This window comes from Mus musculus, chromosome 2, assembly GCF_000001635.26.
Source record: "Mus musculus strain C57BL/6J chromosome 2, GRCm38.p6 C57BL/6J".
Classification (NCBI taxonomy): domain Eukaryota; kingdom Metazoa; phylum Chordata; class Mammalia; order Rodentia; family Muridae; genus Mus; species Mus musculus.
In genome coordinates, this window is record NC_000068.7 from 146,234,132 (window position 1) to 146,246,585 (window position 12,454).

The 12,454-nt window shown below is 44.4% G+C and overlaps 1 protein-coding gene across 8 annotated transcripts in view; it reads right to left on the reverse strand.

The window, feature by feature from the left end:
• Nucleotides 1-5,744: 5,744 nt before the first annotated feature.
• Ralgapa2 (Ral GTPase activating protein, alpha subunit 2 (catalytic)) overlaps nucleotides 5,745-12,454 on the reverse strand; it is a 272,379-nt gene continuing 265,669 nt past the window's right edge. For 7 of the 8 annotated variants that reach the window (XR_374469.4, XR_374468.4, XR_866275.3 and 4 more), the window contains one exon: nucleotides 5,745-10,904. The gene's annotated coding sequence lies outside the window, so the exon portion shown is untranslated. The remainder of the gene's footprint in view (nucleotides 10,905-12,454) is intronic. The other variant, NM_001033348.3, reaches the window with a different exon arrangement.

Sequence of the window (12,454 nt, forward strand, 5' to 3'; positions counted from 1 at the left end):
ATGTTCCATCATCATTTTGTGTGTGATGAGCATGATGTCGACCACTTCATGCTAGATCATGTGAATTTTCTTCTAGACATAAACCAGAACCCAGGCCTCTGGGCCCCTAGTATGGTACCCTTTTCCTGTGGTCTAGGTCCAGAGGATGAGGCTATACTATACCCCACCAGAGACTTTGAACTATTGTTAGAATGTACTGCTGTGTGTAAATGTGTCCTCTACATTATCTTGCATTCAGCTCCAAAACAACCGCTGTCCTAGTTTCTATGTTGTTATCCATGGTATTAAGTGTGCTTATATAGCTATGACCATGTACCAACAAATCACCCCAGAACTCAGTGGTTGAGAACAGTAGCTGTTATTCATTACACCTAATTGTTTATGTGGGCCAGGAATCAGGAGAAGCTGGGCATGGGTGGCGCATCTCTGCAAGGCAGGAAGTTTTGTTCAGGCAAGTCAACCTGGGATATGTAGTTACAACTGTTACAAACCAAGAAATACAAGTAGTTAAGTTGCACACTTGGTTGCGGGCCTGCATCCTGAAATATTATAGCTTTAGGGCTGGAGAGATGGCTCAGTGGTTTAGAGCACTGGCTGCACTTCTGGAGGACCTGAGCTCAGTTTCTAACACTGACATCATAACTTACAAAGATCCATAAATCCAATTCCATCTTCTGACCTCCGTGGGCACCAGACATGCGATGCACAGTTGTACATAATGGCAAAATATTCATAAATATAACATAAAATAAATAAATCCATTTTTTTAACTAAGGGGAGGAAAGAAGTTACAGTTATCTGTCAAAGATGTCTGTTTTCAGGTGTAAGGCTGATGATGTTAAGGGGTGGCAGACTTCTGATCTGGCTTCCTCATATGGCCTCCAGTCTCCACAGCACTGCTGGTGTGTCCTTATAGCATGGTAGCATTCCCAGAGCAAGCTATTCAAAAGGCCAAGAAGGAGACTGTAATGCCCTTGTCACCTAATCTTGAAAGGCACAGAACTGTTATATTGGTCCCACAGATTAACTCTCCATCGGTGTGGGAACAACCACACAAGACAGACATCACTATCAGGAAATGATTACCCTTGGTGGTCACCTTATAGAGTAAGTACCATATTCAGTACGATAATTCTAAGGACAAGCAAGGAGATGGGGCAGAGTGTTAGAGACTCAAGAGCTCAAGGCCATCGTGTTTGTTGTTTATAATAAAGGTTTAAGCTGGGTAGTGGTGGTGCATATATTTAATCCTAGTACTTGGGAGGTTGAGGCAGGTATATCTCTGTGTGTTTGAGGCCAGCCTGGTCTATAAAGTGAGTTCCAGGTCAGCCAGGGCCACACAGAGAAATCCTATCTCAGAGGAAAAAAGAAGAGGTTGAAATGGAGGTGTATTTTGATGCATAATGTTACTATCTTTATGAAGTTCTTGAAAATGAGCAGATGTTGGTTTCTAACAGTCTTAACTATATAGCTAGGTTCACTTGACTGTGAACTCAAAATCTTCCTGCCTCAGCAACTCTGGCTGCTGGGATGTTGCCGTGGAAGTATGGGGTATAGGGTAGACAAACCAACCCTGAAGCCTTATTTTCTTTGGTCAGCAAACCCTAACCCTAACCTAATGGCTGAAAAGTTTTCTGTAAAGTGTCTTGCCTTTACATTTTCCCCCCAAAGTTGATGGGTAATATTAATTCTCTTGTACAGACATGGAAAGTTATAAGTCCTTACTTCACTTTAAAAATATAACCACTAAATTGGTTTTATATAATTTAAAAATGATCAACTAGTTTACCAAGGATAAAATAATGGTCTTAGCTTGAGGTGTTATGGCTTGAATTTGAGCCATCCCATCTATGTGTTAGAGGTTTGGTTTCTTTAGAAGTGATTGTGTCCTGAGTATTCTGACCTTGTTCCCCAGCGTGAGCCTGCTTCCTGGCTTATGGATAGTGGCTGTCCGCTTACCCTCTTTACAAGGTTCTTCTTGCTTTTTTCCTTCATTTTCTGCAGAATGTGAGATCACACTTAGGACCTTGGCATAAGGCACTTCCTACAGTAGACTCATCCCACCATAGGAGCCCCACTCGCCCTCATTAATTCATTCAAATCTATGAACCTTCCAAGATTCTGCCTCCAGATTCCATGACAATGGAGGTTATGATTTTAATGTATGAACCTGGGGGTTGAACATGAAGTCTATAATAAGTATGTATACTCTAACCAATGTGTTACTTTCCATTACTGCAAGAAACTATCTGAGTTAGTCAAGCTTAAAACATACGTTTTCAGGCCGGGCATTGTGGCTCACACCTTTTATCCTACACTTTTAAAGTAGAAGCAGGCAGATTTCTGTTATGTTTGAGGCTAGCCTGGTCTTCATAGATAGGTTCTGGCCAGCCAGAGCAACATAGATAAGGCTCTGTATCAAAACAAAACCACAAACAAACAAACTCAATGGGCTGATTTACTTCGGCTCATGATTTTCAAGGGTTTGGTCCAAGACTGGTTAACCTTATTGCCCTTGAGCTGTGGGAAGGCAGCTCATTGTGGTGAGAGCATGTGGAGAAACTCGAAGTCTCTCACCTCATGATGAGGAAGTGGGGGAAAAGGGAGGAAAGAGATCATGGTCTCATAGTCCCCTTTGAGGGCATGTATCCAGTGAGCTAAAACTTCCCCAGAAGCCCTGTCTTAAAGCTTCAACCACAGCCTAACATCATGAGCTGGGAACCTAGCTTTTGACCCAAAAGCCTTTGCAGCACATTCCAGATCCAAGCTGTAATATTGGCTTATTTCAGTTTTGAAAATTTATCCACAAAAATAAAAGCAGCCACATGCCAGGGTCTAAGTGCGATGGCACTTGCTGCAGGAGTATTCATTCTTACAGGGAACACTGGAGACCACCGTAATGTTCACCTGTGGCCAAGGAAATTAAATTCCATATGGAGGAATAATATGCAATCAGTCTGCATGATGAATTAGAGGCATGTGCACCATGACATAGTAAATCTTTTTTGTTGTTGTTTGTTCTTTGATTTTTTGAGACAGGGTTTCTCTGTGTAGCTCTGACTGTCCTGGAACACACCATGTAGATCAGGCTGGCCTTGAACTCACAGGGATCCACCTGTATCTGGCATGCATCACCATCACACAGCAACATGGTAATTCGTATAAGAACATTAGAGTAACATATAATATATAATGGGGCTTTTTTTTTTTGCTGTTTTTGTACAAAATAAAAGATGGCATTTTTGTGGGTTTGTATGAATCTGGAGAGAAAGCTTTCAGAAAGAATTTGTTTAATAACCTGTTTACCATTTTCAGGGAGAGGGGAGTTGGGATGGATCGAAAATAGGAGAAAATGTATAGTGTATCCAGGGTATCGTGTATCCATACTATCCTTTCATTGTGATCTCAGTGATGTTAAGTGAATAAACAAATCTTCCTTGATTAAGAAGTTCTCGTTCAAGTCTTCCTACTGCCATCCTGAAACGAAGGTGACAAAAATGTTCCCAAAGGAAAGCTAGTGTGGTCACCATTTCTGAGGTGCATGGAGGACAGAATGGGTTGCAGTGCTTAGGAGGAGAACTGGCAAGAAATGTGCTGCAGAGGCGCAGTATCTCCGAGGGAGGGAGGGGGTGTCTCACAGAGGCCCTCAGGTCCCACTTAGCCTGGCAGCGCTTCTTGGGGAATATTGATCAAAAGTGCTCACCTCTATCATCTGAGGAGCATAATGCAGTCTGTGAGTATTCATGGAAAAAAGCTTTTCTTGGCCAGGCTATTTTCTGAAGTCAAAAAGATCCTTTCAGGATCTGTAATAGCCATCCCTCCACACTTCACACCCTCAGTGAAAAGCACACTCCAATTTTCAGACCCTAGGACCCCACGCCAAGGAGGAGGCTGCCGAGCGGGACCTATTCATGTAAAATAGTCTGTCAAACTCAATGAGCATTTTGCCTGAGGGAGAGGGAGGGATACATTTAAGATTAAAAATTCCACCTGGACATACAGGAAAAGACACCCTTGTCTCTGAGATCAATTCAGGCATCTGCTCTTTCTTAATGGAACTTTCAGTCATATACATAATATAGCCATTATGGAAGGCAGCATATTGGTGTGACAGTAAATCTGTGTTTTTTTTGTTTTTTTTATGTCTGACAAGTATTTTCTAGTTTCTCTGACTTTGGCAGAATTATATACATTTTTAAAAAATTTACCTATCTATTTCCTTGCTTGCTTGCTTGCTTGCTTGCGCGCACACACACACACACACACACACACACACACACACACACACACACACACACACACCCTTCTCTCTCTAGTACTGGGGACCAAACCAGGACCTCGTGCATGCTTGGCAAGTGTTTTTATCACATATAGCACAGCAACTTAACTTAAACCCTTACCTTTCTCATATTATCTAACTTAATTTAGGCTAGTAGGGACTTATGTATTAAAATATTTTTCTTGTAAAGTTCAAACCACCAAAAAGAAAGAAAGAAGGAAAGAAACAAAAACATGATACAATTTGAGCAAGTTCTTTTCAGTGACTCTAGCAGGGGTGCCATTTCCCATGAGTCTCTGCTGAGGTGTTGCTGGTCAGCTCCTTTGGAGCACAGGTGAAAACACCTTTGGGCAGGGAGTGTGCCATAAACACACATGGCCTTCTGCAGTTGGGCCATCAGCTATGCTGGAGAGACGCTACAGCATGTGGAAAACCCAACCCTTAGAAGCACGTCACTCCACTTGCTGGCGGTCGCTGGGGTGTTCAAGAACCTTGGTGTGTCTTTACCATTGTTCCCTTGAATTCTTACCTGTCTCTTAGGAGACAATCACAACTGTCATGGATCGAATGGTAGCAAGTACTAAACACCATGTGGCTTTTTGACTCCAGAAGGTGGGAATGAACTTCCAGGGTGTGGCTGAGGTAGGGTGTGGCTGACGTACGTGGGCATTGCACCAAGCCTGCCCTGGTACCAGATCTTTCTTTTCAAAGTCTTTTTTTTTTTTTTTTTTCAGTTAAGGCCTGTGCAATCTGTCTTTCCAGGAAAGTGCTATTCTGGTTTCTGAATTCCTAGTAGAGGCTGGTTCCAAGTGCTCTTTTTGTACATGACAGAGAGGTCATATTTCTGGCAAACCAGACCCTCCCAGTGCCAAAACCTTGCTATGTTCAGCTTGGTTCCTAAGACAGTGACTCAAGGTGGTCTCAGATGTGGACTTAGGAACACCCTCTCAGTGGTCAAACTACAGCAGGCATGTGAAAACTACATTGTTCAAGAAACAGTCTATGGACTGGTTAAGGACAGTTATTGGTGCTGACCGGAGGTGTCACTAAGATGTGGGCACCTGGAGACAGCTCCTGGCTAGAGCCCCAGTCAGGTGTGTGTGAGAGCCAGTGAGGCAACATCTTCAGTTCTCTTTTTTGTTTTTTTTCTTTCTTTTCTTAAACAGCTGAGGTGGATGGAGGACACGGTGGGTGTTCCCAGCTGTAGACCAGGGTGCTAAGGAACCATATATGTAGAGAAGTACTTTCTGATCTTTTCTCACAACCCCCATGGGTTTTGTTTTGTTGAAAATGAAATGCAATTAAAACCGCATCCATTCGTAGGAAGAAGAGCAAGTGAGAATAGAAGTTTCTATTAAATGTCCTTGGCTTAAATGACACACACAGCGCCACACACTGCATGTGTGTATAGAAGTAAACACTGTAAGTGTGGTTATCTTCTCACTAGGAAATATTCTATTTGAGGAAACAGGGAAGAAACAGGCTTTTATTTGCCCTGGAATACAACAAAACCAAACCCCTATGACTGCATACTTCTAATGATGGTCCTTTCTATCGGAAGCTGGACTCGATGACATGGTCTGAGACTCCATGGGGGTGTTGATGAGGGTTTTTGAAGATGACTAAATCTCTTAGAGGAAACATGGTGCCTTAGAATCAACTAACCCCTTCCTATCTTTTTGCTATAAATAAGAAAGTAATCTTTATGAGACAATAGTGACAACAGCCTTTACGTTTCAAGTGTTCGTTTCCATATCTGAAAGGTATCCCAATATGACCCCAGAGAAAAGCTCCCTGTGAATTCTGGAAGGCCATCTGCCAAGCTGAAAGGTTAGCAAGAGGGAGGAACTCAGCTCCAAGGAGCAGGTGTAGAGCGGTGGCCACCCATCTCCACAGACACATTCAGACTGCCTTCAGTACCATCAGTGAGGCTCCTCTGGCTCCCCAAATGATCCTTGGGCATCCATCACCTTCTGGGTAACTTGAGGGATGCAGGTGCTTTAGTTTTATCCTGGGAGGAAGTGAGGCAGGAGGCTGAATCCTTAGTGGAGCCTAAATGATTCAGAAGGCGGAGAAGTACTGCTTCTGGTTCGCAGAACTTGTGTTGTTCCTAGAAGGGACTATCTACATGAGCTCTTGATTATCAGTTAAGCTAAAAAGAATTCAGGTCAATTCAGGCTCTGCTTTGCACTTGACATCCCAGGACACCAACATGTTCTGTAAGTAATGGGTACTCAGCAAGCATTGGCTACAGAAACAAGTGAACAAACTTGTTTACAAACTTGGTTATTCAGCATTCTGAGAATTCACTACTGTCTGGACCATGGAGTGGCCCAGGATGCCCTCAGAGACCATAGGATAGGATGCAGTGTGATTGCTGAAGTCCCGAGGGAGGAAATATCAATACCTGACTTCAGCCACAATAGAAGTACTCTAAATTACATGTTGCAAAATATGTAATTTTTACAAAGTCCTCAAATACTCTTTACTCCTTAGGGCAGAGACTAGCTAGTACAGGAGGCTGCCTAGAAAAGACAGAGCAGGGGGTAAAGGTCCTTGTGAGGCTACATACCAGTTGTAGAAACAGACCATCCTGGCCTGCTCATGCCTTATTTAAAGACTGGATGAGTCTTAGTAGGTAAGACGACGGATGGAGGACAGGGTGTTTTGAGGAACCACATATGCAGAGAAGGTTGCGACCATCAGAGGCTGCAGGTCCTCTGGCAGCTGGATGTTAGCATTCCATACTATGAACCAGGAAGGAATTCTACATGAACGTGTAAGTTCTCTGAATGGGATCAACTACCATATTGGACACTTCTGTCGGCTTTGGTTTGCAGAATGCTTTTGAATAGCTTTGTTCAAGAAAAAAAATCAAATCAATATTTTTATTAGATGGTGTGATAAACTTTTATTTTCTACAGACTATGAGAATGTCAGAAACATGCAGCACCTAGGTGCCGTGTTTCTCACCCTTCAACTCATCACGGTCAATCAGAACGAAAAAGAGCGAGCTGGAGTTGAGTGGCACCATTATGGAGCTAAGTGTTTTCCCAGCATGGCTGCCTTTATGGAGTGTGTCCCTAGTGCACATGTACACTCCTGACAAGGGGGAGCAGGTTTGGAGGTTCACCCAACCACACGCCCCTCAGAACAACTTAGTTATGCAGCTCTGGGAAGTTAAATAACAAGAGACCTCAGAACAATCAAATGACATGCTATAACTTAATTTATCATCTCGATCAAATGTCTCCCTATTTACACATACTAAATATTGTAGACCTGAAACTAAGGAAATGTTTGCTTACCGAGTACGTCATATACATAGAACTGGGTGCAAATACAAGTATGGGTGTCTCTGGGTGAGTTTCCCTTAGATGTGACATCCCCTTCAGGAAGTATGGAGTGATACAGCTACATGTAAGACACACAGGAAGGTTTAGTGAGTTCATCAAACCTCCACCACAGGTCAGTGGAGAAAAGGAAGGGACACCTGAGGACAGTCAGGAAGACAGGGTTTGCATGGCTCTCTGGAGCTGTGTGATCTCCTTATAAGGCTAAGGGTCCTACTAAACAGCATTTGGCAGAGTCAGGGTTCATTCCTGGGGCTCTCAAGATCTGCCAGTGTGGCTGCTGAGGACTCTGGGAGTCACTCACCAGGCTACATTTCTTTTCTTCAGTCTGCTGAAGGTCTGGCTATTTTTAAAACATCCAAGTTTTGTGGGGTTACTTTTTTATTTTTATTTTTTTAATTTTTACAGCATGAAAGTCTAATCAACAAGACTATAAACATCAGTTTCCCTCTTTATAGACATTGGGAGGTCAGCATGTAGAGAAGGGTGGGTTCTGGCCAGGCCCTGCAGGAGCCCAGAGAGTCTTACCACACTTTGTGGTAATTAGGGACACTTTTATCACAGATGGCTGACCTACTAATACTAATGTGACAAGTGGCTCTCTGGAGGGTCTCACCAGATGAGTGACCCTTAGCAATTTTGCTAAAAGACATTTATTATGAAAACACAATATTTGCTTTTCTAACTGACAAAAGGAAACACCAAACTTGATCATTTCAATTTTCTACCCTAAATAACAAGAGCTGCTGAATGCAATCAAAGATGGTTGCCAGAATCCCTACTCTCCAGCTCTTAGGTCTCTAACCAGAGTTATTACCAACCCAAGACCCATGGACTAAATAAATAACTAAAACATAAACAGGCATAAACTGTTGCTGTCAACCTGGGTATGGGGTTGGTAAAATCATTAGGTTACAAGAAGTTCAAATTATTTGCTACCTCCAATTGAATTTCTCACTCCAAGTCTGAGGGCTTGTGGAAGCAAATGAAATTATGAAGAGACATCTGTGAGTTAAACAGGACCTCTGGGACCTGGGTTGTGGCCCTGGGTTCTGTTACGACTGAAAAAGAAGAAAATGAAAGACTTCCAAAATGGCAGGAATTTCACCACAGGGGTTTATGGGGCCTGAAGATAAGTGTTCCTGCAGAAGGTACTTTATGACCTGTGCTGCGGGGGCCTTTAGTGCCCAGGACTTGGGAAGCGCTTTCTGCAGGAGCCAGGTAAGTAACAAATCAATAATAGAAGTCTGAGCAATATTGGCCACACACACACACACACACACACACACACACACACACACACACACACACACACACACACACACACACACAGAGAGAGAGAGAGAGACAGACAGACAGACAGACAGACAGACACACAGACACACAGATAAGAATCAAGGTTTCACTGACACAATGGGAAATGTCATGACAGCCGATTTCCCTTCTATCACCATCAACCTCCAATAAGTGAACATCCTGGACCCTAAGAAGACAGCACACAGGGCCCCTTTTCTGCTTTGCAATGCCCTGCTCTCTCTGACCGTGGTGCTTCTGTCTGTGGGCCTGGCATGAGAGGCTGCTGTATTCCCTTCACAGCAGGAGGACGGGGTCTCCCTGCAGTGGGAAGGTGCTCCTAGAACATCTCACTCTCAGAATTCTCACTCACTATACAAGACTGAATATGGCTTCTGGCTCCATTCTTTTTTCTTCCAAGATTAGTAGCAGCCAAATCAGCTCTGTAGTAGATATAAAAGGCTGGCTTCTCTGGGAATGGACACTGATGAGGTGGGTAAGCAGGCTGAGAGAAGTGAAAGCAGGCTAGGTGTGAGATCAGAAGGCAGAGGAAGGTAGAGAGGTGGCCACAGCCAGGACACTCTCCCATGCCTGAGCCCCTTGAGTCTATCCTCTATGGCTGCTTTCCAGCTTTGAGTGAAGGGCTCATCTAGATATGTGCCCTGGGAATGGCGTCATGTAGCAGGACCAGGCAGCAAGGGAAGGTCTCTGCTGCATCTTCTGTTTTGCTCTGAAGTAGAGCAGGAAAGGAAGCAAAACTGGAGCTCGGAGACAGCACCAGGGCCAGGACAGAAGCATGGGTGTGTGAGTGACCACACAGAAGTCTTCCCTGGGAATGCTTAGTTGCCAGATTCTAAGGTCCAAGATGGTCATGTCCAGTAAGGGGCACATTTAACTCCTTCCTTCCTTCCCATCCCTAAAAGGCACAACATGCCTTTCTTAGAGCCAATATATAAAATTTGATATGTGTGTGTGTGTGTGTAAGGATCAAATCTATTGCCTGGAATCTGTACCCTAAAACTCATGTGACAAGTACTGTTTCTGAGGCCTGTCTTGGACTCTGAACAGCAGTCAGGAAGAGGACTGCAGATGAGCTTTCAGGAGTACTGGACACAGTGGGGGTGTTGGGTCAGCCCTGGAGCTGGAGCAGGCACTAATCTTGTGTATTGATGTGTGTGGTGCTGGGCTAGGCAGTGTTGGGCAAGGGTGCTAGCCATCTGCTTAGTGCTCTCATGTGGATACTCCCATATTTTCATGCATGGTCACTCCCCCTGCCCCCTGCCCTCTGCTCGCTCTGTGTCGGAACATCACCTGAAAGAACTCTAGTTGTCAGGAGAATCTTAAGTCAGTGGGGCCTCAGCTCCAGGTGGAAAAGGTTCAATGGTGAAGGTGAAACTTCCTGTGGGAAAAGACTCTGGGGACAGCCAGCTTCCATAATGATGAAATTTTGAGTAAACTATAAATCCTAACATGAGGATTAGCAAAATCAGTATGGAGGAAATTCCTCCAACAATTACACAGTTATTTTGTCAGCCCTTTTGGGAATCAAGCTTGGGAGTATAAATGAAAGGAAAATGATTCGGCGATACAGACAAGTGCCCTTTGCCCCTTCCCTGTGGGCCCCAAACCTTTTGCTACTGTATTCTGCCTAGAGACTTCAGGCGTCTCCATTGCCCATATGACAACAGGTTTGTTCCTGGTTGATGGTGACTTTCTTTTCTTCTTCTGATACCCAAGGCTTGGTTGGTGAGATTCCAAGACAAGAGGGACACAGCCTTGCTTGAAGGTTCCACACAAACTAGACTGCCTCTGACCTTGGGAGCCAAACCACAGGGAGGCTTGCTACATGTGCTGGCACAGTGGCAGGTTCCCGAAGTCTAGATTTTGAGGGTTCTGCAGAAATCAGGGGGAATCTGTGCCTCTTTCTTCCACATGGAGGATTTTCTTGGGGTCCATACTCAGGCTGGAGGTCAAGACCCCTGCAAAGGAAGCAGAGAAAGGCCACATCACAGAGGCCAGTGAGAATCTCTGGCCACACACTCCAGGAAGTACATACAGTGCTCAGAAGACAGGGAACTTGATCACTGGGAAATGGGTTCGAAGTCCTCCCTGCCAACAGTGTGCTGGGCAAGGATGTTTGTTGAATGTATCAAAAAAGATATGCTACTCCTCTTAGTGTTTGTCCTAGGTTCTTCTACAAGATAAAAGAAACTACAGATTGTGGATCTTTGGTATAAAAATCAGCCTTTCTGGCTAGTGCAGAAGTAAGGAATGAAGAGAAAGGCCTCGGATTGCAGTACACTGGAGTGAAGGCCATGAAGGAGCCCTGGGCAGAGTCAATGGCAATGCTGTGTTTCTGGGATCCTAGCATGTTTACATTTTGATATTTCACACGAGCTACTACTCACTTATTCCCTAAAGGGCCTAAGACTAGAGGTCACGGCTAAATTGCTTGTCTGAATGAGTCCAGATGAGCATGCAGCTATTTGGCACTAGAGGGAACAAGGAATAAAATTAAAACTCGCAGCTCTGCACTCTTCCCATCCCCAGGGTGGCTGTCTGGGAGCTCTGAGGAATACAAGAATGTCTGCTGCAACACTCAGCCACTGTTGCGGTGTCACTGGCCTCCCGAGGGCCTCTCTGCGAATGAGAGGATCCTTTCGTCACCCTCCCCCTTGTAATATATTTTTAAATGCTCTAAGCTTCCCTGAGTGGCCCCTGCCTAGAACAAACCTCAAAAGCAGGACTCCTGCAGTCTCCTCCCTATGGGCTTCTCTTCTTGAACTACGGCCTTTGAAACTGTCATTGCTAGTGTTGGAAATTTATTTAGGTTATTTTGTTCATTTGTTTATACGTTTTCTGGCCTTGTCCTATGCTTTCTGGGAAGAGCTTCTGAAGTTAATACTTAAAATTCTCTTGACCCATGGAGACACTCTATCCCATGCACACTATGGGTTTTCACTTTCAGATTCCACAGACAGACTTTCCCTCTCCTTCCCATCTAGGCTCCGTGGGGCTGGTGGACAGAGAGGTCCAGGACCTTTTCCTATTGGTTTCCTCATCAGAAACAGGCTACTAAGGGTGGTTAGCTCAGCTGTAGAACACTTGCTTAGCATGCATGAAGCCCTGAGTCCCAGCATTGCAAAAATACAAAACCCAGGTTGCCTTACACAATGGCAACAGAATGCAGCTAGATGTGGCCATCCAAAGATCAGTGTTGTTTTTAAATGTGCATTGGTTTTGCTTACATACATGTCTGTGCTGCCTGGTGCCCACAACTAAAGGCAGTTGTAAGTTGCCATGTGGGGGCTGAGAATTAAGGCCTGATCTGAAAGAGCAGTTAGTGCTCTTCACTGCTGAGCATCTCTGCAGCCGCCGGCAAGGATCAGGTTTTTAAGGACGTCTCTCCCTCTCCTAGTTGTTGTGAGTGAGCAGGAGCAGCTGTTTGAGGGGCAAAAGGTGGTGGGGGAAACCTGATTGAACCTCACAGAGGATTCTGGTTTGAAATGCCACCCACTCTGATTACATC